At 37.1% G+C, this 27,070-nt stretch overlaps 1 protein-coding gene across 7 annotated transcripts in view; it reads left to right on the forward strand.

Annotated features, from left to right (window-relative positions):
- LOC125801095 (uncharacterized) overlaps positions 1-14,470 on the forward strand; it is a 49,851-nt gene extending 35,381 nt beyond the window's left edge. For 2 of the 7 annotated variants that reach the window (XM_049476897.1, XM_049476901.1), the window contains exon 4: positions 13,233-13,333. The gene's annotated coding sequence lies outside the window, so the exon portion shown is untranslated. Of the gene's footprint in view, positions 1-11,330; positions 11,467-11,808; positions 11,952-13,232; positions 13,334-14,175 lie in introns of those variants that run through there. The other 5 variants (XM_049476894.1, XM_049476900.1, XM_049476895.1 and 2 more) reach the window with 3 other exon arrangements.
- The last annotated feature ends 12,600 nt before the right edge of the window (positions 14,471-27,070 follow it).

Raw genomic sequence — 27,070 nt, forward strand, 5'->3', positions numbered from 1 at the left:
TGGGGGCGCTATAGAGCTCCTGAACCACGCCTAAGTCCAGCCTCTATGGAACTTTTAAATTTTCACCGAGCTTGAGGCCTGTGCCAAAATGCGTGAGTTTTCGAGTATCGGAAATGCCTCAAAAATGGATGCAAAGAGGCAGAATAATAATAATAATAATAATAATAATAATAATAATAATAAACGGACCAAAAACAATAGGGCTTTGCACCTCCGGTGCAGGCTTCGCCTGCGCCTTCGGTGCTCGGGCCCTAATAATAATAATAATAATAAACGGACCAAAAACAATAGGGCTTTGCACCTCCGGTGCAGGCTTCGCCTGCGCCTTCGGTGCTCGGGCCCTAATAATAATAATAAACGGACCAAAAACAATAGGGCTTTGCACCTCTGGTGCAGGCTTCGCCTGCGCCTTCGGTGCTCGGGCCCTAATAATAATAAACGGACCAAAAACAATAGGGCTTTGCACCTCCGGTGCAGGCTTCGCCTGCGCCTTCGGTGCTCGGGCCCTAATAATAATAATAAACGGACCAAAAACAATAGGGCTTTGCACCTCCGGTGCAGGCTTCGCCTGCGCCTTCGGTGCTCGGGCCCTAATAACGAGTTGTCCCCCTGTCACAGGGGGACGTAGGGCCCTCGCACAACAGCGCAAATCGTACCGGGCCAAACCGAGAAGCCGGTAAAACTAATTTTGAGCTCTTATTGAGTGTGCCAATTTTCAAGAGTTTTCTATCCTGTTAAACATGTGAAATATCCATTTAAAATACAGGTGGCGCTATGGCGCTGTTAAAATACATGTATTTGAAATTCTAATTCTACATCAAACCACAGCCTTAGATAAGCAGGCTGGTCAAATTTTGTGAGTTTTCTCCGTTATAACCTCCTCAAAACACCTGGCATTACCTAGGTTTTCACCTCCTGTTTTGATGTGGGATCTCAAAAATTCAACCATCTGCCATTTCGTCCTCGTTTGAGATATCGACTATTCCTTCACAATTTATCATCAGATATGTTCAATGTTTATTTTTACCAAATACCAAGAGAATTCATCAAATTTGCTAGGAGTAGTTTGACAATGTACACAAAAAATGTGTGTAAAATGCAGATATTTCAAAATGGCCGACTTCCTGTTGGGCGGAGTCAGTCCTACCAATGCTGAAAATGTGTGTAATGATGTCTTTTGTGTTTTTGCCAAGTTTCATGAATTTTCAATAATCTGTTTTCTGACCATGTCATGGTTTCACTTTGGTTTAGTGTTGCGTCTCTAGTGACTCAATTGCTCGCCATTGGGTCACCGTTTTACCGATCAACTAATCCTTTGGCAATTATCATCAAATATGTCTGTTGTTCATTTACAGCGAAATAAGAGGTAATCTGACAAAGACTTTAGGAGCAGTTTAAATTAGTTTGTGAAAAATTTGTAAAAATATTACAAATTCCAATATGGCCGACTTCCTGTTGGGCGGAGCTAATACAAGCCAATTGCAAATATGTGCAGGGTCATACTATCTACGATCCTACCAAAATTTGAGAAGATTAGACAAATTTTGACACATCCACAGCTAATTTATTAAACAAACGAATTAGGGGGCGCTGTAGAGTCTGCTAGCTATACATGAAAAAATTGTCAACATATTTGTAAAGTGTTTTTAGGTCTTATGCAATCTGTCAATTTTCAAGAGGTTTTGAGCATTCCCGTAATGTCAAATATGCATTGAAACCTAGGTGGCGCTATAGAGCCAATGAAATACGTATACAAGAAATTTTAATTTCAGATGAAAGTACTGCTTAATTCAAGCAGGCCTGTAAATTTTCGAGAGTTTTCAACCTTTTTAACCTCCTCAAACACCTACTAACACCAGAATGTATTCACTTCCTGTTTTAACGGGGCATCTCAAGCAATTCAACTGTCCGCCATTTTGTCCTCGTTTAAGATATCGACTATTCCTTCGCAATTTACAATCAAGTATGTTAGCAGTTTATTACAGACAAATATCAAGAGTATTCAACAAATTCCCTAGGAGGAGTTCGACAAAGTATGCAAAAAATGTGTGTAAAACACACTTTTTTCAAAATGGCCGACTTCCTGTTGGGCGGAGTCAGTCTTACCAATACTAAAAACGTGTCTTATGATGTCTCTTGTGTTTTTGCCAAGTTTCATGAATTTTCAATCATCTGTGTTATGACCGTGTCATGGTTTCACTTTTGTTTAGTGTTGCTTCTCCATTAAATTAATTGCCTGCCATTACGTCATCGTTTCAGCTATCGACTATTCCTTCGCAATTTATCACCACGTATGTCTGGAGCCTACCCACGCCCAATTTAGAGATAATCTGACAAAGACTCTAGGAGGAGTTTGAATGAGTTCGTGAAAAATGTGTAAAAATTCCACAAATTTCAAAATGGCCGACTTCCTGTTGGGCGGAGCTAATACCAGCCAATGGGTAATATGTGCGGGATGATACTCTCTATGTTGTTGCCAAAAATCTAGAATATTGGAGAAATTTTGAGACAGCTACAGCTAATTTAATGGCCTAAATAAATTAGGGGGCGCTGTAGAGTCATCTAGCTACACATGAGAAAAACGACAAAATATTTCTAAATCATTTCAAAGACTTATTGAATCTGCCAATTATCAAGAGGCTGAGAGCTTTTTATAAATGTGATATAAAATAGGTGGCGCTAGAGAGCTGATGAAACACGAATTTACGAAATTCCAACTGAAGGTCAAAGTTTGGCCTAAGATAAATAGCTCTGTAAAATTTTAGGAGTTTTCAAACATCTTAACCCCTCCGAAACCCAGCGGGAAACTTTTTATTTTGCAACTTCCTGTCAAAATGGCCGACTTCCTGTTGGGCGGAGTCAAATAAATCAAATTGATCCTTGTTCTTTATGAGGAGGTCAATGAGCATACCAAAGTTGGTGTACATTGGACAAACTTCATCCCAGCCACTGCCTACGTTTGGGGGCGCTATAGAGCTCCTGAACCACGCCTAAGTCCAGCCTCTATGGAACTTTAAAATTTTCGCCGAGCTTGAGGCCTGTGCCAAAATGCGTGAGTTTTCGAGTATCGGAAATGCCTCAAAAATGGACGCAAAGAGGCAGAATAATAATAATAATAATAATAATAACGAGTTGTCCCCCTGTCACAGGGGGACGTAGGGCCCTCGCACAACAGCGCAAATCGTACCGGGCCAAACCGAGAAACCTGTAAAAGTAATTTTAAGGTCTTATTGAGTGTGCCAATTTTCAAGAGTTTTCTATCCTGTTAAACATGTGAAATATCCATTTAAAATACAGGTGGCGCTATAGCGCTGTTAAAATACATGTATTTGAAATTCTAATTCTACATCAAACAACAGCCTTAGATAAGCAGGCCGGTCAAATTTTGTGAGTTTTTCTTCGTTATAACCTCCTCAAAACACCTAGCATTACCTAGGTTTTCACCTCCTGTTTTGATGTGGCATCTCACAAATTCAACCATCTGCCATTTCGTCCTCGTTTGAGATATCGACTATTCCTTCACAATTTATCATCAGATATGTTCAATGTTTATTTTTACCAAATATCAAGAGAATTCAACAAAATTTGCTAGGAGTAGTTTGACAACATACGCAAAAAAAATTGTAAAATGCAGATATTTCAAAATGGCCGACTTCCTGTTGGGCGGAGTCAGTCCTACCAATGCTGAAAATGTGTGTAATGATGTCTTTTGTGTTTTTGCCAAGTTTCATGAATTTTCAATAATCTGTTTTCTGACCGTGTCATGGTTTCACATTGGTTTAGTGTTGCGTCTCTAGTGAATCAATTGCTCGCCATTGGGTCACCGTTTTACCGATCAACTAATCCTTTGGCAGTTATCATCAAATATGTCTGTTGTTCATTTACAGCGAAATAAGAGGTAATCTGACAAAGACTTTAGGAGCAGTTTAAATGAGTTTGTGAAAAATGTGTAAAAATATTACAAATTCCAATATGGCCGACTTCCTGTGGGGCGGAGCTAATACAAGCCAATTGCAAATATGTGCAGGGTCATACTATCTACGATCCTACCAAAATTTGAGAAGATTAGACAAATTTTGACACATCCACAGCTAATTTATTAAACGAACAAATTAGGGGGCGCTGTAGAGTCCGCTAGCTATACATGAAAAAATTGTCAAAATATTTGTAAAGTGTTTTTAGGTCTTATGCAATCTGTCAATTTTCAAGAGGTTTTGAGCATTCCCGTAATGTCAAATATGCATTGAAACCTAGGTGGCGCTATAGAGCCAATGAAATACGTATATATGAAATTTTAATTTCAGATCAAAGTACTGCTTAAATCAAGCAGGCCTGTAAATTTTTGAGAGTTTTTTACCTTTTTAACCTCCTCAAACACCTACTAACACCAGAATGTATTCACTTCCTGTTTTAACGGGGCATCTCAAGCAATTCAACTGTCCGCCATTTCGTCCTCATTTAAGATATCGACTATTCCTTCGCAATTTATCATCAGGTGTGTTAGTAGTTTATTACTGACAAATATCAAGAGTATTCAACAAATTCCCTAGGAGGAGTTCGACAAAGTATGCAAAAAATGTGTGTAAAATGCACATATTTCAAAATGGCCGACTTCCTGTTGGGCGGAGTCAATCATTCCAATACTAAAAACGTGTCTAATGATGTCTCTTGTGTTTTTACCAAGTTTCATGATTTTTCAATAATCTGTTTTATGACTGTGTCATGGTTTCACTTTGGTCTAGTGTTGCGTCTCCATTAAATTAATTGCCTGCCATTACGTCATCGTTTCAGCTATCGACTATTCCTTCGCAATTTATCACCATGTATGTCTGGGGACTATCCACTGACAATTTAGAGGTAATCTGACAAAGACTCTAGGAGGAGTTCGAATGAGTTTGTGAAAAATATGTAAAAATTCCACAAATTCCAAAATGGCCGACTTCCTGTTGGGCGGAGCTAATGCATTCCGATTGCTAATATGTGCAGAATCATATTGTCTATGTTTCTGTCAAAAATCGAGAATATCTGAGAATTTTTGAGAAGGCCACGGCTAATTTATTAGCCGAACCAAATAGGGGGCGCTGTAGAGTCATCTAGCTACACACGACAAAAATGACAATATATATCTAAGTCACTTCGAGAACTTATTGAATCTGCCAATTATCAAGAGGCTGAGCGCTTTCCAAAAATGTCATACGAAATAGGTGGCGCTAGAGAGCTGATGAAACACGAATATACAAAATTTTAATTTACGGTGAAAGTTTGGCCTAAGCCAAATAGCTCTGTAAAATTTTAGGAGTTTTCAAACATCCTAACCACTCCGAAACCCAGCGGGAAACTTTTTATTTTGCAACTTCCTGTCAAAATGGCCGACTTCCTGTTGGGCGGAGTCAAATAAAACCAAGTGATTCTTGTTCTTTATGAAGAGGTCAATAAGTGTACCAAAGTTGGTGCACATTGGACAAACTTCATCCCAGCCAATGCCGACGTTTGGGGGCGCTATGGAGCTCCTGAACCACGCCCATGTCAATGCTCTATGGAACTTTTACATTTTCACCAAGTTTGAGGCCTGTGCCAAAATACGTGAGTTTTCCCATATCAGAAATGCCTCAAAAATGAGCGAAAGGGTCAAGAAGCGTAATAATAATAATAATAATAATAATAATAAACGGACCAAAAACAATAGGGCTTTGCACCTCCGGTGCAGGCTTCGCCTGCGCCTTCGGTGCTCGGGCCCTAATAATAATAATAATAATAATAATAAACGGACCAAAAACAATAGGGCTTTGCACCTCCGGTGCAGGCTTCGCCTGCGCCTTCGGTGCTCGGGCCCTAATAATAACGAGTTGTCCCCCTGTCACAGGGGGACGTAGGGCCCTCGCACAACAGCGCAAATCGTACCGGGCCAAACCGAGAAACCGGTAAAAGTAATTTTGAGGTCTTATTGAGTGTGCCAATTTTCAAGAGTTTTCTATCCTGTTAAACACGTGAAATATCCATTTAAAATACAGGTGGCGCTATGGCGCTGTTAAAATACATGTATTTGAAATTCTAATTCTACATCAAACAACAGCCTTAGATAAGCAGGCCGGTCAAATTTTGTGAGTTTTTCTCCGTTATAACCTCCTCAAAACACCTGGCATTACCTAGGTTTTCACCTCCTGTTTTGATGTGGGATCTCAAAAATTCAACCATCTGCCATTTTGTCCTTGTTTGAGATATCGACTATTCCTTCACAATTTATCATCAGATATGTTCAATGTTTATTTTTACCAAATACCAAGAGAATTCATCAAATTTGCTAGGAGTAGTTTGACAATGTACACAAAAAATGTGTGTAAAATGCAGATATTTCAAAATGGCCGACTTCCTGTTGGGCGGAGTCAGTCCTACCAATGCTGAAAATGTGTGTAATGATGTCTTTTGTGTTTTTGCCAAGTTTCATGAATTTTCAATAATCTGTTTTCTGACCATGTCATGGTTTCACTTTGGTTTAGTGTTGCGTCTCTAGTGACTCAATTGCTCGCCATTGGGTCACCGTTTTACCGATCAACTAATCCTTTGGCAATTATCATCAAATATGTCTGTTGTTCATTTACAGCGAAATAAGAGGTAATCTGACAAAGACTTTAGGAGCAGTTTAAATTAGTTTGTGAAAAATTTGTAAAAATATTACAAATTCCAATATGGCCGACTTCCTGTTGGGCGGAGCTAATACAAGCCAATTGCAAATATGTGCAGGGTCATACTATCTACGATCCTACCAAAATTTGAGAAGATTAGACAAATTTTGACACATCCACAGCTAATTTATTAAACAAACGAATTAGGGGGCGCTGTAGAGTCTGCTAGCTATACATGAAAAAATTGTCAAAATATTTTTAAAGTGTTTTTAGGTCTTATGCAATCTGTCAATTTTCAAGAGGTTTTGAGCATTCCTATAATGTCAAATATGCATTGAAACCTAGGTGGCGCTATAGAGCCAATGAAATACGTATACAAGAAATTTTAATTTCAGATGACAGTACTGCTTAATTCAAGCAGGCCTGTAAATTTTCGAGAGTTTTCAACCTTTTTAACCTCCTCAAACACCTACTAACACCAGAATGTATTCACTTCCTGTTTTAATGGGGCATCTCAAGCAGTTCAACTGTCCGCCATTTCGTCCTCGTTTAAGATATCGACTATTCCTTCGCAATTTATCATCACGGATGGTAGTAGTTTTTTGCTGACAAATATCAAGAGTATTCAACAAATTCCCTAGGAGGAGTTCGACAAAGTATGCAAAAAATGTGTGTAAAATGCACATATTTCAAAATGGCCGACTTCCTGTTGGGCGGAGTCAATCATTCCAATACTAAAAACGTGTCTTATGATGTCTCTTGTGTTTTTACCAAGTTTCATGATTTTTCAATCATCTGTTTTATGACCGTGTCATGGTTTCACTTTGGTCTAGTGTTGCGTCTCCATTAAATTAATTGTCCGCCATTACGTCATCGTTTCAGCTATCGACTATTCCTTCGCAATTTATCACCATGTATGTCTGGAGCCTATCCACACCAAATTTAGAGGTAATATGACAAAGACTCTAGGAGGAGTTTGAATGAGTTCGTGAAAAATGTGTAAAAATTCCACAAATTTCAAAATGGCCGACTTCCTGTTGGGCAGAGCTAGTACAAGCCAATGGGTAATATGTGCGGGATGATAGTTTCTATGTTGTTGCCAAAAATCGAGAATATTGGAGAAATTTTGAGACAGCTACAGCTAATTTAATGGCCTAAACAAAATAGGGGGCGCTGTAGAGTCCTCTAGCTACACATGAGAAAAACGACAAAATATTCCTAAATCATTTCAAATACTTATTGAATTTGCCAATTATCAAGAGGCTGAGAGCTTTTCATAAATATGATATAAAATAGGTGGCGCTAGAGAGCTGATGAAAGACGAATTTACGAAATTCCAACTTACGGTCAAAGTATGGCCTAACCCGAATAGCTCTGTAAAATTTTAGGAGTTTTCAAACATCCTAACCCCTCCGAAACCCAGCGGGAAACTTTTTATTTTGCAAATTCCTGGCAAAATGGCCGACTTCCTGTTGGGCGGAGTCAAATAAAACCTAGTGATTCTTGTTGTTTATGAGGAGGTCAATGAGCGTACCAAAGTTGGTGTACGTTGGACAAACTTCATCCCGGCCACTGCCGACGTTTGGGGGCGCTATAGAGCTCCTGAACAACGCCAAAGTCCAGCCTCTATGGAACTTTAAAATTTTCGCCGAGCTTGAGGTCTGTGCCAAAATGCGTGAGTTTTCGAGTATCAGAAATGCCTCAAAAATGGACGCAAAGAGGCAGAATAATAATAATAATAACGAGTTGTCCCCCTGTCACAGGGGGACGTAGGGCCCTCGCACAACAGCGCAAATCGTACCGGGCCAAACCGAGAAACCGGTAAAAGTAATTTTGAGGTCTTATTGAGCGTGCCAATTTTCAAGAGTTTTCTATCCTGTTAAACATGTGAAATATCCATTTAAAATACAGGTGGCGCTATGGCGCTGTTAAAATACATGTATTTGAAATTCTAATTCTACATCAAACAACAGCCTTAGATAAGCAGGCCGGTCAAATTTTGTGAGTTTTTCTCCGTTATAACCTCCTCAAAACACCTGGCATTACCTAGGTTTTCACCTCCTGTTTTGATGTGGGATCTCAAAAATTCAACCATCTGCCATTTCGTCCTCGTTTGAGATATCGACTATTCCTTCACAATTTATCATCAGATATGTTCAATGTTTATTTTTACCAAATACCAAGAGAATTCATCAAATTTGCTAGGAGTAGTTTGACCATGTACACAAAAAATGTGTGTAAAATGCAGATATTTCAATATGGCCAACTTCCTGTTGGGCGGAGTCAGTCCTACCAATGCTGAAAATGTGTGTAATGATGTCTTTTGTGTTTTTGCCAAGTTTCATGAATTTTCAATAATCTGTTTTCTGACCATGTCATGGTTTCACTTTGGTTTAGTGTTGCGTCTCTAGTGACTCAATTGCTCGCCATTGGGTCACCGTTTTACCGATCAACTAATCCTTTGGCAATTATCATCAAATATGTCTGTTGTTCATTTACAGCGAAATAAGAGGTAATCTGACAAAGACTTTAGGAGCAGTTTAAATTAGTTTGTGAAAAATTTGTAAAAATATTACACATTCCAATATGGCCGACTTCCTGTTGGGCGGAGCTAATACAAGCCAATTGCAAATATGTGCAGGGTCATACTATCTACGATCCTACCAAAATTTGAGAAGATTAGACAAATTTTGACACATCCACAGCTAATTTATTAAACAAACGAATTAGGGGGCGCTGTAGAGTCTGCTAGCTACACATGAAAAAATTATCACAATATTTGTAAAGTGTTTTAAGGTCTTATAGAATCTGACAATTTTCAAGAGTTTTTGAGCATTCCCGTAATGTCAAATATGCATTGAAACCTAGGTGGCGCTATAGAGCCAATGAAATACGTATATATGAAATTTGAATTTTTGATCCAAGTACCACTTAAATCAAGCAGGCCTGTAAAGTTTCGAGAGTTTTCAACCTTTTTAACCTCCTCAAACACCTACCAACACCAGAATGTATTCACTTCCTGTTTTAATGAGGTATCTCCAGCAACTCAACTGTCCGCCATTTCGTCGCCGTTTAAGATATCGACTATTCCTTCGCAATTTATCATCAGGTGTGTTAGTAGTTTATTACTGACAAATATCAAGAGTATTCAACAAATTCCCTAGGAGGAGTTCGACAAAGTATGCAAAAAATGTGTGTAAAATGCACTTATTTCAAAATGGCCGACTTCCTGTTGGGCGGATTCAGTCTTACGAATACTAAAAACGTGTCTTATGATGTCTCTTGTGTTTTTGCCAAGTTTCATGAATTTTCAATCATCTGTGTTATGACCGTGTCATGGTTTCACTTTTGTTTAGTGTTGCGTCTCCATTAAATTAATTGCCTGCCATTACATCATCGTTTCAGCTATCGACTATTCCTTCGCAATTTATCACCATGTATGTCTGGAGCCTACCCACGCCCAATTTAGAGATAATCTGACAAAGACTCTAGGAGGAGTTTGAATGAGTTCGTGAAAAATGTGTAAAAATTCCACAAATTTCAAAATGGCCGACTTCCTGTTGGGCGGAGCTAATACCAGTCAATGGGTAATATGTGCGGGATGATACTTTCTATGTTGTTGCCAAAAATCGAGAATATTGGAGAAATTTTGAGACAGCTACAGCTAGTTTAATGGCCTAAATAAAATAGGGGGCGCTGTAGAGTCATCTAGCTACACATGAGAAAAACGACAAAATATTTCTAAATCATTTCAAAGACTTATTGAATCTGCCAATTATCAAGAGGCTGAGAGCTTTTTATAAATGTGATATAAAATAGGTGGCGCTAGAGAGCTGATGAAACACGAATTTACGAAATTCCAACTTAAGGTCAAAGTTTGGCCTAAGCCAAATAGCTCTGTAAAATTTTAGGAGATTTCAAACATCTTAACCCCTCCGAAACTCAGCGGGAAACTTTTTATTTCGCAACTTCCTGTCAAAATGGCCGACTTCCTGTTGGGCGGAGTCAAATAAAACCAAGTGATTCTTGTTGTTTATGAGGAGGTCAATGAGCGTACCAAAGTTGGTGCACGTTGGACAAACTTCATCTCGGCCAATGCCGATGTTTGGTGGCGCAATAGAGCTCCTGAACCACGCCAAAGTCCAGCCTCTATGGAACTTTACAATTTTCGCCGAGTTTGAGGCCTGTGCCAAAATGCGTGAGTTTTCGAGTATCGGAAATGCCTCAAAAATGGACGCAAAGAGGCAGAATAATAATAATAATAATAATAATAATAATAATAATAATAATAATAAACGGACCAAAAACAATAGGGCTTTGCACCTCCGGTGCAGGCTTCGCCTGCGCCTTCGGTGCTCGGGCCCTAATAATAAACGGACCAAAAACAATAGGGCTTTGCACCTCCGGTGCAGGCTTCGCCTGCGCCTTCGGTGCTCGGGCCCTAATAAACGGACCAAAAACAATAGGGCTTTGCACCTCCGGTGCAGGCTTCGCCTGCGCCTTCGGTGCTCGGGCCCTAATAATAATAATAAACGGACCAAAAACAATAGGGCTTTGCACCTCCGGTGCAGGCTTCGCCTGCGCCTTCGGTGCTCGGGCCCTAATAAACGGACCAAAAACAATAGGGCTTTGCACCTCCGGTGCAGGCTTCGCCTGCGCCTTCGGTGCTCGGGCCCTAATTAATTGTATTTATGAAATGTTAAATAGGTCTGTGTACTTGGTGGTTGAGACAATGGACCATGAACATAGTGTTAGGCTGTGCTTCTGGATCCTTGTGAAACCAGTACCAGACTATAACTGTTGCTGTGTTCTGCTCACAACAACACTAAAAACCTAAAAACATGAACATAAATATTTATTATATTATGAAATTTAATAGTACTTTTACAAACTGCTGAATTTTGCTTCCAACAACATTAAAAACCTAAAAACATGAACTTAAATATTTATTATATTATGAAATTTAATAGTACTTTTACAAACTGCTGAATTCTGCTTCCAACAACATTAAAAACCTAAAAACATGAACTTAAATATTTATTATATTATGAAATTTAATAGTACTTTTACAAACTGCTGTGTTCTGCTTCCAACAACACTAAAAACCAAAGAACATGCTGTATCATATTTATATAATGATTTTTAATAGTACTTTAATTAATTGTATTTATGTAATGCTAAATAGGTCTGTGTACTTGGTGGTTGAGACAATGGACCATGAACATAGTGTTAGGCTGTGCTTCTGGATCCTTGTGAAACCAGTACCAGACTATAACTGTTGCTGTGTTCTGCTCACAACAACACTAAAAACCTAAAAATATGAACTTTAATATTTACTATATTATGAAATTTAATAGTACTTTTACAAACTGCTGAATTCTGCTTCCAACAACATTAAAAACCTAAAAACATGCTCTTACATATTTATGTAATGATATTTAATACTACTTTTATTAATTGTATTTATGAAATGTAATGTAGGTCTGTGTACTTGGTGGTTGAGACAATGGACCATGAACACAGTGTTAGACTGTGCTTCTGGATCCTTGTGAAACCAGTACCAGAGTATAACTGTTGCTGTGTTCTGCTCACAACAACATTAAAAACCTAAAAATATGCTCTAACATAGTAATATAAAGATATGTAACAGTACTTTTACAAATTGCCTGTTATTTTGCTTTTATTATTATATCTTTAATATAACTCTGTATTAACAACAAAGCATAATTGGTCCTCCGAAGAGGGGGGGTGGTGGCGGGCCCAAAAATTATCTTAAATATTTATATAATATTTAATATTATTTTCATTAATTGTCTTCCTAAAATTGTTAAATAGGTCTGAGTACTTGGTGGTTGAGACAATGGACCATGAACACAGTGTTAGGCTGTGCTTCTGGATCCTTGTGAAACCAGTACCAGACTATAACTGTTGCTGTGTTCTGCTCACAACAACATTAAAAACCTAAAAACATGAACATAAATATTTATTATATTATGAAATTTAATAGTACTTTTACAAACTGCTGAATTCTGCTTCCAACAACATTAAAAACCTAAAAACATGAACTTAAATATTTATTATATTATGAAATTTAATAGTACTTTTACAAACTGCTGAATTCTGCTTCCAACAACATTAAAAACCTAAATATATTAACTTACCTATTTCTATGATGATTTTTAATACTACTTTAATTAATTGTATTTATGTAATGCTAAATAGGTCTGTGTACTTGGTGGTTGAGACAATGGACCATGAACACAGTGTTAGGCTGTGCTTCTGGATCCTTGTGAAACCAGTACCAGACTATAACTGTTGCTGTGTTCTGCTCACAACAACACTAAAAACCTAAAAACATGAACTTAAATATTTATTATATTATGAAATTTAATAGTACTTTTACAAACTGCTGAATTCTGCTTCCAACAACATTAAAAACCTAAAAACATGAACTTAAATATTTATTATATTATGAAATTTAATAGTACTTTTACAAACTGCTGTGTTCTGCTTCCAACAACAATAAAAACCAAAGAACATGCTGTATCATATTTATATAATGATTTTTAATACTACTTTAATTAATTGTATTTATGTAATGCTAAATAGGTCTGTGTACTTGGTGGTTGAGACAATGGACCATGAACATAGTGTTAGGCTGTGCTTCTGGATCCTTGTGAAACCAGTACCAGACTATAACTGTTGCTGTGTTCTGCCCACAACAACATTAATAACCTAAAAATATGAACTTTAATATTTATTATATTATGAAATTTAATAGTACTTTTACAAACTGCTGAATTCTGCTTCCAACAACAATAAAAACCTAAAAACATGCTCTTACATATTTATGTAATGATATTTAATACTACTTTTATTAATTGTATTTATGAAATGTAATGTAGGTCTGTGTACTTGGTGGTTGAGACAATGGACCATGAACACAGTGTTAGACTGTGCTTCTGGATCCTTGTGAAACCAGTACCAGACTATAACTGTTGCTGTGTTCTGCTCACAACAACATTAAAAACCTAAAAATATGCTCTAACATAGTAATATAAAGATATGTAACAGTACTTTTACAAATTGCCTGTTATTTTGCTTTTATTATTATATCTTTAATATAACTCTGTATTAACAACAAAGCATAATTGGTCCTCCGAAGAGGGGGGGTGGTGGCGGGCCCAAAAATTATCTTAAATATTTATATAATATTTAATATTATTTTCATTAATTGTCTTCCTAAAATTGTTAAATAGGTCTGTGTACTTGGTGGTTGAGACAATGGACCATGAACACAGTGTTAGACTGTGCTTCTGGATCCTTGTGAAACCAGTACCAGACTATAACTGTTGCTGTGTTCTGCTCACAACAACACTAAAAACCTAAAAACATGAACATAAATATTTATTATATTATGAAATTTAATAGTACTTTTACAAACTGCTGTGTTCTGCCCACAACACTAAAAACCTAAATATATTAACTTACCTATTTCTATGATGATTTCTAATACTACTTTAATTAATTGTATTTATGTAATGTTAAATAGGTCTGTGTACTTGGTGGTTGAGACAATGGACCATGAACATAGTGTTAGGCTGTGCTTCTGGATCCTTGTGAAACCAGTACCAGACTATAACTGTTGCTGTGTTCTGCTCACAACAACACTAAAAACCTAAAAACATGAACTTAAATATTTATTATATTATGAAATTTAATAGTACTTTTACAAACTGCTGAATTCTGCTTCCAACAACATTAAAAACCTAAAAACATGAACATAAATATTTATTATATTATGAAATTTAATAGTACTTTTACAAAATGCTGAATTCTGCTTCCAACAACATTAAAAACCTAAAAACATGAACTTAAATATTTATTATATTATGAAATTTAATAGTACTTTTACAAACTGCTGAATTCTGCTTCCAACAACATTAAAAACCTAAAAACATGCTGTAACATATTTATATAATGATATTTAATACTACTTTAATTAATTGTATTTATGAAATGTTAAATAGGTCTGAGTACTTGGTGGTTGAGACAATGGACCATGAACACAGTGTTAGACTGTGCTTCTGGATCCTTGTGAAACCAATACCAGACTATAACTGTTGCTGTGTTCTGCTCACAACAACATTAAAAACCTAAAAATATGCTCTAACATAGTAATATAAAGATATGTAACAGTACTTTTACAAATTGCCTGTTATTTTGCTTTTATTATTATATCTTTAATATAACTCTGTATTAACAACAAAGCATAATTGGTCCTCCGAAGAGGGGGGGTGGTGGCGGGCCCAAAAATTATCTTAAATATTTATATAATATTTAATATTATTTTCATTAATTGTCTTCCTAAAATTGTTAAATAGGTCTGAGTACTTGGTGGTTGAGACAATGGACCATGAACACAGTGTTAGGCTGTGCTTCTGGATCCTTGTGAAACCAGTACCAGACTATAACTGTTGCTGTGTTCTGCTCACAACAACATTAAAAACCTAAAAACATGAACATAAATATTTATTATATTATGAAATTTAATAGTACTTTTACAAACTGCTGAATTCTGCTTCCAACAACATTAAAAACCTAAAAACATGAACTTAAATATTTATTATATTATGAAATTTAATAGTACTTTTACAAACTGCTGAATTCTGCTTCCAACAACATTAAAAACCTAAAAACATGCTCTTACATATTTATGTAATGATATTTAATACTACTTTAATTAATTGTATTCATGAAATGTAATGTAGGTCTGTGTACTTGGTGGTTGAGACAATGGACCATGAACACAGTGTTAGACTGTGCTTCTGGATCCTTGTGAAACCAGTACCAGACTATAACTGTTGCTGTGTTCTGCTCACAACAACATTAAAAACCTAAAAATATGCTCTAACATAGTAATATAAAGATATGTAACAGTACTTTTACAAATTGCCTGTTATTTTGCTTTTAATTATTATATATTTAATATCACTCTGTATTAACAATAAAGCTTAATTGGTCCTCCGAAGAGGGGGGGTGGTGGCGGGCCCAAAAAAATTGCTCTTAAATATTTATATAATGATATTCAATATTATTTTCATTAATCGTCTTCATAAAATTGTAAAATAGGTTGAGACAATGGACCATGAACACAGTGTTAGGCTGTGCTTCTGGATCCTTGTGAAACCAGTACCAGACTATAACTGTTGCTGTGTTTTGCTCACAGCCACCTCTACCATTTTATTCTCAAATTGTCCTGTTCCTAAAAGAAATTATTATTATTATTATTATTATTATTATTATTATTATTATTATTATTATTAATAATAATAATAATAATAATAATAATAATAATAATAATTCATAAATGTAGCCAAATAGCCCAATTTAACCAAAAAATGCTTAAATTATAAATGCACCCAAATTTAACAATATAAATGATAAATGTAGCCAATAAAAAACAAAAGTCACTAGTGATGGTACTCTCATTCATTGAGATAGGGTTCAACTCCCTGTGGTGACCATGTTTTTATGGTGCACATTTCTTAATTTCCGAACATTTATGTCACTACAACAACCAACTCAACACAATAATATAGCTTATTGTTCATTAGGCAAGGGACAAATTAATCTTACACAACCAACATCACTACATACATTTAGCTCATGACCTACCAACAGCACCATGCATTACCTAGGTGTCAATCTCCTGTTTTGATGTGGAATCTGAAAAATGAAACCATTCACCATTTCCTCCTCGTTTGAGATATTGACTACTCCTTCACAATTTATCATCAGATATGTTCATTGTTTATTTTTGCCAAATACTAAGAGAATTCAACAAATTTCCTAGAAGTAGTTTGACAACATACGCAAAAAATGTGTGTAAAATGCAGATATTTTTTGAAAATGGCCGACTTCCTGTTGAATGGAGTCAGTCCTACCAATTCTGAAAATATGTGTAATGATATCTCTTGCGTTTTTGCCAAGTTTCAAGAATTTTCAATCATCTGTGTTCAGACCGTGTCATTGTTTCACTTTGGTTTAGTGTTGCATCTCTAGTAAATCAGTTGCTCGCCATTACATCACTGTTTTAGCTATCAACAATTTCATCCACAGCTAATTTAGAGGTAATCTGACAAAGACCTAAGCAATTTAAGCAGTTTAAATGAGTTTTTGAAAAAAGAGTAAAAATATTACAAAATCCAATATGGCCGACTTCCTGTTGGGCGGAGCTAATACAAGCCAGTTGCAAATATGTGCAGAGTCAAAGTATCTCCATCGTTCCAAAATTTGGGAATATTAGACAAATTTTGGAAAGTCCACAGCTAATTTATTAAACAAACGAATTAGGGGGCGCTGTAGAGTCCGCTAGCTACACATGAAAAAATTATCACAATATTTGTAAAGTGTTTTTAGGTCCTATGCAATCTGTCAATTTTCAAGAGTTTTTAAGCATTCCCGTAATGTCAAATATTCATTGCAACCTAGGTGGCGCTATAGAGCCAATGAAATATGTATATATGAAATTTCAATTTTTAATCAAAGGACCACTTAAATCAAGCAGGCCTGTAAAGTTTTGTGAGTTTTCAACCTGTTTTACCTCCTCAAACACCTACCAACACCAGAATGTATTCACTTCCTGTTTTAATGGGGTATCTCAAGCAATTCAACTGTCTGCCATTTCGTCCTCGTTTAAGATATTGACTATTCCTTCGCAATTTATCATCAGGTATGTTACTAGTTTATTGCTGACAAATATCAAGAGTATTCAACAAATTCCCTAGGAGGAGTTCGACAAAGTATGCAAAAAATGTGTGTAAAATGCATGTTTTTCAAAATGGCCGACTTCCTGTTGGGCGGAGTCAATCATATCAACACTGAAAACGTGTGTAATGATGTCTTTTATGTTTTTGCCAAGTTTCATGAATTTCCAAGCAGCTGTGTTCTGACCATGCTAATGTTTCTGTTTGGTTTAGTGTTGTGTCTCCATTAAATCAATTGCCCGCCATTACGTCATCGTTTCATCTATCGACTATTCCTTCGCAATTTAGCACCACGTATGTCTGGAGACTATCCACAGACCATTTAGTTGTAATCTGACAAAGATTCTAGGAGGAGTTCGAACAAGTTCGTGAAAAATGCGTAAAAATTTAACATTTTTCAAAATGGCCGACTTCCTGTTGGGCGGAGCTAATACATGCCAATGGGTATTATATGTGGCATCGTAATATCTATGTTTCTACCAAAAATCTTGAACATTGGAGAAAATTTGAGACAGCTACCGCTAATTTATTAGCCTAAACCAAATAGGGGGCGCTGTAGAGTCATTTAGCTCCACATTAGAAAAACGATTACATTTCTCGAAATCATTTAAAGGCATTATTGGGTCTGCTAATTTGGAAGAGGCTAAGAGCTTTCTATAAATGTCATATAAAATAGGTGGCGCTAGAGAGCTGATAAATTATGAATATGAAAAATTCCAATTTTACATCAAAGTACAGCCTATGCCCAATAGGCCTGTGAAATTTTATGAGGTTTCGAACATCATAACCCACCCAAAACGCCACGGGAAACTTTTTTTTTTGCCACTTCCTGCCAAAATGGCCGACTTCCTGTTAGGCCGAGTCAAATAAATCCAAGTGATTCTTGATTGGAATAATGAGGTCAATGAGCGTACCAAAGTTGGTGCACATTGGACAAACTTTATCCCGGCCACTGGCAACGTTTGGGGGCGCTATAGAGCCCCTGATCAACGCCCAAGCCCAGGAACCATGAAATTTTAAATTTTTCACCGGCCTTGATGTCCGTGCCAAAATTCAAGAGTTTTCGACTATCAGAAAGGCCTCAAAAATGGGCGCAAAGTTTAAAAATAAAAATAATAATAACGAGTTGTCCCCCTGTCACAGGGGGACGTAGGGCCCTCGCACAACAGCGCAAATCGTACCGGGCCAAACCGAGAATCCGGTAAAAGTAATTTTGAGGTCTTATTGAGTGTGCCAATTTTCAAGAGTTTTCTATCCTGTTAAACATGTGAAATATCCATTTAAAATACAGGTGGCGCTATGGCGCTGTTAAAATACATGTATATGAAATTCTAATTCTACATCAAACAACAGCCTTAGATAAGCAGGCTGGTCAAATTTTGTGAGTTTTTCTCCGTTATAACCTCCTCAAAACACCTGGCATTACCTAGGTTTTCACCTCCTGTTTTGATGTGGGATCTCAAAAATTCAACCATCTGCCATTTCGTCCTCGTTTGAGATATCGACTATTCCTTCACAATTTATCATCAGATATGTTCAATGTTTATTTTTACCAAATACCAAGAGAATTCATCAAATTTGCTAGGAGTAGTTTGACAATGTACACAAAAAATGTGTGTAAAATGCAGATATTTCAAAATGGCCGACTTCCTGTTGGGCGGAGTCAGTCCTACCAATGCTGAAAATGTGTGTAATGATGTCTTTTGTGTTTTTGCCAAGTTTCATGAATTTTCAATAATCTGTTTTCTGACCATGTCATGGTTTCACTTTGGTTTAGTGTTGCGTCTCTAGTGACTCAATTGCTCGCCATTGGGTCACCGTTTTACCGATCAACTAATCCTTTGGCAGTTATCATCAAATATGTCTGTTGTTCATTTACAGCGAAACAAGAGGTAATCTGACAAAGACTTTAGGAGCAGTTTAAATGAGTTTGTGAAAAATGTGTAAAAATATTACAAATTCCAATATGGCCGACTTCCTGTTGGGCGAAGCTAATACAAGCCAATTGCAAATATGTGCAGGGTCATACTATCTACGATCCTACCAAAATTTGAGAAGATTAGACAAATTTTGACACATCCACAGCTAATTTATTAAATGAACAAATTAGGGGGCGCTGTAGAGTCCGCTAGCTATACATGAAAAAATTGTCAAAATATTTGTAAAGTGTTTTTAGGTCTTATGCAATCTGTCAATTTTCAAGAGGTTTTGAGCATTCCCGTAATGTCAAATATGCATTGAAACCTAGGTGGCGCTATAGAGCCAATGAAATACGTATACAAGAAATTTTAATTTCAGATTAAACTACTGCTTAAATCAAGCAGGCCTGTAAATTTTCGAGAGTTTTCAACCTTTTTAACCTCCTCAAACACCTACTAACACCAGAATGTATTCACTTCCTGTTTTAACGGGGCATCTCAAGCAATTCAACTGTCCGCCATTTCGTCCTCGTTTAAGATATCGACTATTCCTTCGCAATTTACAATTAAGTATGTTAGCAGTTTATTACAGACAAATATCAAGAGTATTCAACAAATTCCCTAGGAGGAGTTCGACAAAGTATGCAAAAAATGTGTGTAAAACACACTTTTTTCAAAATGGCCGACTTCCTGTTGGGCGGAGTCAGTCTTACCAATACTAAAAACGTGTCTTATGATGTCTCTTGTGTTTTTGCCAAGTTTCATGAATTTTCAATCATCTGTGTTATGACCGTGTCATGGTTTCACTTTTGTTTAGTGTTGCTTCTCCATTAAATTAATTGCCTGCCATTACGTCATCGTTTCAGCTATCGACTATTCCTTCGCAATTTATCACCACGTATGTCTGGAGCCTACCCACGCCCAATTTAGAGATAATCTGACAAAGACTCTAGGAGGAGTTTGAATGAGTTCGTGAAAAATGTGTAAAAATTCCACAAATTTCAAAATGGCCGACTTCCTGTTGGGCAGAGCTAGTACAAGCCAATGGGTAATATGTGCGGGATGATAGTTTCTATGTTGTTGCCAAAAATCGAGAATATTGGAGAAATTTTGAGACAGCTACAGCTAATTTAATGTCCTAAACAAAATAGGGGGCGCTGTAGAGTCCTCTAGCTACACATGAGAAAAACGACAAAATATTCCTAAATCATTTCAAAGACTTATTGAATCTGCCAATTATCAAGAGGCTGAGAGCTTTTCATAAATATGATATAAAATAGGTGGCGCTAGAGAGCTGATGAAAGACAAATTTACGAAATTCCAACTTACGGTCAAAGTATGGCCTAAGCCAAATAGCTCTGTAAAGTTTTAGGAGTTTTTAAACATCCTAATCCCTCCGAAACCCAGCGGGAAACTTTTTATTTTGCAACTTCCTGTCAAAATGGCCGACTTCCTGTTGGGCGGAGTCAAATAAAACCTAGTGATTCTTGTTGTTTATGAGGAGGTCAATGAGCGTACCAAAGTTGGTGCACGTTGGACAAACTTCATCCCGGCCACTGCCGACGTTTGGGGGCGCTATAGAGCTCCTGAACAACGCCAAAGTCCAGCCTCTATGGAACTTTAAAATTTTCGCCGAGCTTGAGGTCTGTGCCAAAATGCGTGAGTTTTCGAGTATCGGAAATGCCTCAAAAATGGACGCAAAGAGGCAGAATAATAATAATAATAATAATAATAAACGGACCAAAAACAATAGGGCTTTGCACCTCCGGTGCAGGCTTCGCCTGCGCCTTCGGTGCTCGGGCCCTAATAACGAGTTGTCCCCCTGTCACAGGGGGACGTAGGGCCCTCGCACAACAGCGCAAATCGTACCGGGCCAAACCGAGAAACCGGTGAAAGTAATTTTGAGGTCTTATTAAGCGTGGTAATTTTCAAGAGTTTTCTATCCTGCCAAAAATGTGAAATACCCATTTAAAATACAGGTGGCGCTATAGAGCTGTTACAACACATATATTTGAAATTCTAATTCTAGATCTAACAACAGCCTCAGATAAGCAGGCCGGTCAAAGTTTGTGAGCTTTTCTCTCTTATAACGTCCTCAAAACTCCTAGCATTACCTATGTGTCAACCTCCAGTTTTGATGTGTCATCTCAAACATTCAACCGTCCGCCATTCCCTCCTCGTTTAAGATATCGACTATTTCTTCACAATTTATCATCAGATATGTTCAATGTTTATTTTTACCAAATACCAAGAGAATTCAACAAAATTTCTAGGAGTAGTTTGACAACATACGCAAAAAATGTATGTTAAATGCAGATATTTCAAAATGGCCGACTTCCTGTTGGGCGGAGTCAGTCCTACCAATACTGAAAACGTGTCTAATGATGTCTCTTGTGTTTTTGCCAAGTTTCATGAATTTTTAATCAACTGTGTTCTGCCTGTGTCATGGTTTCACTTTGGTTTAGTGTTGCGTCTCTAGTCAATCAATTGCTCGCCATTACGTCACCGTTTTAGCGATCAACTATTCCTTTGGCAATTTTCATCAACTGTGTCTGATGTTCATTCTCAGCTAATTTAGAGGTAATCTGACAAAGACTTTAGGAGCAGTTTAAATGAGTTTGTGAAAAAAAGTGTAAAAAAAATTACAAAATCCAATATGGCCGACTTCCAGTTGGGCGGAGCTAATACAAACCAATTGCAAATATGTGCAGAGTCATAGTATCTACGCTCCTACCAAAATTTGAGAAGATTAGACAAATTGTGACACATCCACAGCTAATTTATTAAACAAATGAATTAGGGGGCGCTATAGAGTCCGCTAGCTACACATGAAAAAATTATCACAATATTTGTAAAGTGTTTTTAGATCTTATGGAATCTGACAGTTTTCAAGAGTTTTTGAGCATTTCCGTAATGTCAAATATGCATTGAAACCTAGGTGGCGCTATAGAGCCAATGAAATATGTATATATGAAATTTAAATTTTTAATCAAAGGACCGCTTAAATCAAGCAGACCTGTAAAGTTTCGTGAGTGTTCAACCTGTTTAACCTCCTCAAACACCTACTAACACCAGAATGTATTTACTTCCTATTTTAATGGGGTATCTCAAGCAATTCAACTGTCCGCCATTTCGTCCTCGTTTAAGATATCGACTATTCCTTCGCAATTTATCATCACGGATGGTAGTAGTTTATTGCTGACAAATATCAAGAGTATTCAACAAATTCCCTAGGAGGAGTTCGACAAAGTATGCAAAAAATGTGTGTAAAATGCACGTTTTTCAAAATGGCTGACTTCCTGTTGGGCGGAGTCAATCATATCAACACTGAAAACGTGTGTAATGATGTCTTTTATGTTTTTGCCAAGTTTCATGAATTTCCAAGCAGCTGTGTTCTGACCATGCTAATGTTTCTATTTGGTTTAGTGTTGTGTCTGTATTAAATCAACTGCCCGCCATTACGTCATCGTTTCAGCTATCGACTATTCCTTCGCAATTTAGCACCACGTATGTCTGGAGACTATCCACAGACCATTTACTTGTAATCTGACAAAGACTCTAGGAGGAGTTCGAATGAGTTCGTGAAAAATGTGTAAAAATTTTACATTTTTCAAAATGGCCGACTTCCTGTTGGGCGGAGCTAATACATGCCAATGGGTATTATGTGTGGCATCGTAATATCTATGTTTCTACCAAAAATCTTGAACATTGGGGAAAATTTGAGACAGCTACCGCTAATTTATTAGCCTAAACCAAATAGGGGGCGCTGTAGAGTCATTTAGCTCCACATTAGAAAAACGATTACATTTCTCAAAATCATTTAAAGGCATTATTGGGTCTGCTTATTTAGAAGAGGCTAAGAGCTTTCTATAAATGTCATATAAAATAGGTGGCGCTAGAGAGCTAATAAATTATGAATATGAAAAATTCCAATTTTACATCAAAGTACAGCCTATGCCCAATATGCTTGTGAAATTTTATGAGTTTTCGAACATCGTAACCCACCCAAAACACCACGGGAAACTTTTTATTTTGCGACTTCCTGCCAAAATGGCCGACTTCCTGTTAGGCAGAGTCAAATAAATCCAAGTGATTCTTGATCGGTATAATGAGGTCAATGAGCGTACCAAAGTTGGTGCACATTGGACAAACTTTATCCCGGCCACTGGCAACGTTTGGGGGCGCTATAGAGCTCCTGATCAACTCCCAAGCCCAGGAACTGTGAAATTTCAAATTTTTCACCGGCTTTGATGTCTGTGCCAAAATTCAAGAGTTTTCGAGTATCAGAAAGGCCTCAAAAATGGGCGCGAAGTTTAAAAATAAAAATAATAATAATAATAACGAGTTGTCCCCCTGTCACAGGGGGACGTAGGGCCCTCGCACAACAGCGCAAATCGTACCGGGCCAAACCGAGAAACCGGTGAAAGTAATTTTGAGGTCTTATTAAGTGTGGTCATTTTCAAGAGTTTTCTATCCTGCCAAAAATGTGAAATACCCATTTAAAATACAGGTGGCGCTATAGAGCTTTTAAAACACATATATTTGAAATTCTAATTCTAGATCAAACAACAGCCTCAGATAAGCAGGCCGGTCAAAGTTTGTGAGCTTTTCTCTCTTATAACGTCCTCAAAACACCTAGCATTACCTATGTGTCAACCTCCAGTTTTGATGTGGCATCTCAAATATTCAACCGTCCGCCATTCCCTCCTCGTTTAAGATATCGACTATTTCTTCACAATTTATCATCAGATATGTTCAATGTTTATTTTTACCAAATACCAAGAGAATTCAACAAAATTTCTAGGAGTAGTTTGACAACATACGCAAAAAATGTATGTAAAATTCAGATGTTTCAAAATGGCCGACTTCCTGTTGGGCGGAGTCAGTCCTACCAATACTGAAAACGTGTCTAATGATGTCTCTTGTGTTTTTGCCAAGTTTCATGAATTTTTAATCAACTGTGTTCTGACTGTGTCATGGTTTCACTTTGGTTTAGTGTTGCGTCTCTAGTCAATCAATTGCTCACCATTACGTCACCGTTTTAGCGATCAACTATTCCTTTGGCAATTTTCATCAAACATGTCTGATGTTCATTCTCAGCTAATTTAGAGGTAATCTGACAAAGACTTTAGGAGCAGTTTAAATGAGTTTGTGAAAAAAAGTGTAAAAAAATTACAAAATCCAATATGGCCGACTTCCTGTTGGGCGGAGCTAATACAAACCAATTGCAAATATGTGCAGAGTCATAGTATCTATGCTCCTACCAAAATTTGAGAAGATTAGACAAATTGTGACACATCCACAGCTAATTTATTAAACGAATGAATTAGGGGGCGCTATAGAGTCCGCTAGCTACACATGAAAAAATTATCACAATATTTGTAAAGTGTTTTTAGATCTTATGGAATCTGACAGTTTTCAAGAGTTTTTGAGCATTTCCGTAATGTCAAATATGCATTGAAACCTAGGTGGCGCTATAGAGCCAATGAAATATGTATATATGAAATTTAAATTTTTAATCAAAGGACCGCTTAAATCAAGCAGGCCTGTAAAGTTTCGAGAGTTTTCAACCTTTTTAACCTCCTCAAACACCTACCAACACCAGAATGTATTCACTTCCTGTTTTAATGGGGTATCTCAAGCAATTCAACTGTCCGCCATTTCGTCCTCGTTTAAGATATCGACTATTCCTTCGCAATTTATCATCACGGATGGTAGTAGTTTATTGCTGACAAATATCAAGAGTATTCAACAAATTCCCTAGGAGGAGTTCGACAAAGTATGCAAAAAATGTGTGTAAAATGCACGTTTTTCAAAATGGCCGACTTCCTGTTGGGCGGAGTCAATCATATCAACACTGAAAACGTGTGTAATGATGTCTTTTATGTTTTTGCCAAGTTTCATGAATTTCCAAGCAGCTGTGTTCTGACCATGCTAATGTTTCTATTTGGTTTAGTGTTGTGTCTGTATTAAATCAACTGCCCGCCATTACGTCATCGTTTCAGCTATCGACTATTCCTTCGCAATTTAGCACCACGTATGTCTGGAGACTATCCACAGACCATTTAGTTGTAATCTGACAAAGACTCTAGGAGGAGTTCGAATGAGTTCGTGAAAAATGTGTAAAAATTTAACATTTTTCAAAATGGCCGACTTCCTGTTGGGCGGAGCTAATACATGCCAATGGGTATTATGGGTGGCATCGTAATATCTATGTTTCTACCAAAAATCTTGAACATTGGGGAAAATTTGAGACAGCTACCGCTAATTTATTAGCCTAAACCAAATAGGGGGCGCTGTAGAGTCATTTAGCTCCACATTAGAAAAACGATTACATTTCTCAAAATCATTTAAAGGCATTATTGGGTCTGCTTATTTAGAAGAGGCTAAGAGCTTTCTATAAATGTCATATAAAATAGGTGGCGCTAGAGAGCTGATAAATTATGAATATGAAAAATTCCAATTTTACATCAAAGTACAGCCTATGCCCAATATGCCTGTGAAATTTTATGAGTTTTCGAACATCGTAACCCACCCAAAACACCACGGGAAACTTTTTATTTTGCGACTTCCTGCCAAAATGGCCGACTTCCTGTTAGGCAGAGTCAAATAAATCCAAGTGATTCTTGATCGGTATAATGAGGTCAATGAGCGTACCAAAGTTGGTGCACATTGGACAAACTTTATCCCGGCCACTGGCAACGTTTGGGGGCGCTATAGAGCTCCTGATCAACTCCCAAGCCCAGGAACTGTGAAATTTCAAATTTTTCACCGGCTTTGATGTCTGTGCCAAAATTCAAGAGTTTTCGAGTATCAGAAAGGCCTCAAAAATGGGCGCGAAGTTTAAAAATAAAAATAATAATAATAATAATAATAAACGGACCAAAAACAATAGGGCTTTGCACCTCCGGTGCAGGCTTCGCCTGCGCCTTCGGTGCTCGGGCCCTAATAACGCCCTCGCACAACAGCGCAAATCGTACCGGTCCAAACCGAGAAACCGGTGAAAGTAATTTTGAGGTCTTATTAAGTGTGGTAATTTTCAAGAGTTTTCTATCCTGCCAAAAATGTGAAATACCCATTTAAAATACAAGTGGCGCTATAGAGCTGTTAAAATACATGTATTTGAAATTCTAATTCTAGATCAAACAACAGCCTCAGATAAGCAGGCCGGTCAAAGTTTGTGAGCTTTTCTCTCTTATAACGTCCTCAAAACTCCTAGCATTACCTATGTGTCAACCTCCAGTTTTGATGTGGCATCTCAAACATTCAACCGTCCGCCATTCCCTCCTCGTTTAAGATATCGACTATTTCTTCACAATTTATCATCAGATATGTTCAATGTTTATATTTACCAAATACCAAGAGAATTCAACAAAATTTCTAGGAGTAGTTTGACAACATACGCAAAAAATGTATGCAAAATTCAGATATTTCAAAATGGCCGACTTCCTGTTGGGCGGAGTCAGTCCTACCAATACTGAAAACGTGTCTAATGATGTCTCTTGTGTTTTTGCCAAGTTTCATGAATTTTTAATCATCTGTGTTCTGACTGTGTCATGGTTTCACTTTGGTTTAGTGTTGCGTCTCTATTCAATCAATTGCTCGCCATTACGTCACCGTTTTAGCGATCAACTATTCCTTTGGCAATTTTCATCAACTGTGTCTGATGTTCATTCTCAGCTAATTTAGAGGTAATCTGACAAAGACTTTAGGAGCAGTTTAAATGAGTTTGTGAAAAAAAGTGTAAAAATATTACAAA

Source organism: Astyanax mexicanus, chromosome 4 (assembly GCF_023375975.1).
Source record: "Astyanax mexicanus isolate ESR-SI-001 chromosome 4, AstMex3_surface, whole genome shotgun sequence".
Classification (NCBI taxonomy): domain Eukaryota; kingdom Metazoa; phylum Chordata; class Actinopteri; order Characiformes; family Acestrorhamphidae; genus Astyanax; species Astyanax mexicanus.